Source organism: Salvelinus sp. IW2-2015, unplaced genomic scaffold, assembly GCF_002910315.2.
Source record: "Salvelinus sp. IW2-2015 unplaced genomic scaffold, ASM291031v2 Un_scaffold3695, whole genome shotgun sequence".
NCBI lineage: Eukaryota > Metazoa > Chordata > Actinopteri > Salmoniformes > Salmonidae > Salvelinus > Salvelinus sp. IW2-2015.
Window position 1 is genome coordinate 20,688 of NW_019944972.1, and position 2,602 is coordinate 23,289.

Genomic DNA, 2,602 nt, shown 5'->3' on the forward strand with positions numbered 1-2,602 from the left:
CTACACCTGCATTGCTTGCTGTTTGGGGTTTTAGGCTGGGTTTCTGTACAGCACTTTGAGATATCAGCTGATGTAAGAAGGGCTATATAAATAAATTTGATTTGATTTGATATGTACAAAATAAGTTTAAAAAAATATTTACAAACAACGCAAATAAACAAACAAAAAAACACAATCGGTTGGGGACACGTAAAACGTCGGCCTTCTTCCCCAGCGCCATTTGTTTGTTATGGTGGGAGGGGCTGGTTGGTAGTAGATGGTTTGTTATAGTGGGAGGGGCTGGTTGGTAGTAGATGGTTTGTTATAGTGGGAGGGGCTGGTTGGTAGTAGATGGTTTGTTATGGTGGGAGGGGCTGGTTGGTAGTAGATGGTTTGTTATAGTGGGAGGGGCTGGTTGGTAGTAGATGGTTTGTTATAGTGGGAGGAGCTAGTTGGTAGTAGATGGTTTGTTATGGTGGGAGGGGCTGGTTGGTAGTAGATGTTTGTTATGGTGGGAGGGGCTAGTTGGTAGTAGATGGTTTGTTATGGTGGTGGGAGGGGCTAGTTGGGAGTAGATGGTAAATTATGATGGTGGGAGGGACTAGAGCTGAAGACTAAGGCCCAATCCCAAATGGACCCCTATGCCCTAAACCCTGCACCCTATGCACTTGTGTAAGATGATTCGATAGGTGTAAGCAATTTGGTAATAGCTCTGATAGGCTAGGGGAACGGTTCACCATATTGCTTATACCAATAAAATCCTCTCAGATCTCTACAGTTCATGCATAGGGCATAGGGTTTAGGGGATGGTTTAGGATTGGGCAAGAGAGTGTTCCCAGATGCCTCTGCTGTGTGGGGGAAGGAAGAACCTGGTTCCCCTCGGTTCCCCTTCCTATCCTCCATTCTCCTAGCCAAAAATGGAAACTGTTTTGGGCCCGGACCCAAAACACATAGCCAAACACTCTGCTCTGCTGCCTTGTCATATGCCATAGGCCCTATCCATTTGGCAACAAACGGAAGAAAAAGGACAGGGAGAGACTACTTGTTTTCGTTTTCTATTGCAAAACGTTTTGCTACGGTGTGCCATAATGAAGTGTAAACAACTCCACAGGAGCTGTAGGGGCCAGCCTAGAGGGCAGATGGGTGGACGAGAGTGGACCATGTTCATGCTAACCCAGTCAGTCAAGTTCAACTAATGAAAATAAATGAAAGGTTTTTTTTAGTTATTAAGTTTCCCAAAGGTGATGTAATGTCACAACAGATGTGAAAAGACACCTGGCACTGGGTTCTCGGTTCTTAAAAGCTATGCATCTCAGCAAAGTTTCCATGAGAGAGAGAGAGAAAGAGATGAGAGAGAGGAGAGAGAGAGAAGGAGGAGGGAGGAGAGAGAGGGAGAGGCGGTTAAAGAAGCGGAGAATCGTGTGGGAGGGAGGGACGGGGAGAGTCGGAGAGAGAGAGAGAGGAGGAGAGAGGAGAGGATAAGCGATACTGAGAGACAGGAGTTGGGGGGGGAGAGGAGGAGAGAGGGGAGACAGATGGGGATGAGGGGGGGAGGGGGCAGGAGAGAGGAACGGGAGAGAGAGAGAGAGAGACCTGGAGAGAGAGAGAAGAGAGAGAGAGAGGAGGGAGATAGAAGAGAGGACAAGGAGGAGGAGTAGAGAGAGAAAAGAGAGAGAGAAAGACGAGACGAGAGAGAGAGAGAGGAGACGGATGAGAAGAGAGAGAGGAGAGAGAGTAGAGAGAAGAGAGGAGAGAGAGAGAGAGAGAGAGAGAGAAGAGAGAGAGAGAGAGAGAGAGAGAGAGGAGAGAAGAGAAGAGAGAGGGGAAATGGAGAGATGAGAGGAGAGAGATGAAGAGAGAGCAGAGAGAGAGAGAGAGAGAGAGAGAGAGAGAGGACTTTGTTGCCCACAAAAAAAGGAGCAAAACCAGTTGAAGCACAAACCAACATTGTAAATACAAACTATATTGAATCTGTTAATGTATTTCCCTTTCATTACATTAACAATTTGCACATATGTCTACGACACTGTACATAGCCCAGATAATATAACAATTTGAAAACTATCTCTATTCTCTTTAAAAACATGTTTGTGAGGTGCATTGTTTACTGTTCATTTCTGATTTTTATTTCACTTTTGGTTTATTATGATATTCCACTTGCTTTGGCAATGTGAACATGTTTCCAATGTCAATAAAGCCCTTTGAATTTAAACTGAGAGCGAGAGATGCCACATTGGCACGGGCAGCATTACTTAGCCAAATAACGCTGTGTTCTTTATCATTGCTATGTGCATTCCTTGTGAATGATCTATGCCCTGGGTACCAGTCTCCTTAGCTAATCCACGGCCTGTACTCCATGTCATAAAGAGACTGCGTACTGAGACTAAATTATCTATTCGTTATTGTGGACAACCAGAAGCCTGCCAAGCTACTCTGTTGACACAAATAACCTAGATGTGTCAACAAACATAGGTGCACCAGTCAAATATGTGCCCCACACACCCATTATATTCAAACTATCACGACCATCACGTACCACTGAACAAGACAACCGTCACATACCTTGATCACTGCTACAGCCCGCACGTGGGAAGTCTTTTTTGCATCTTCGATTCCCGTCTTT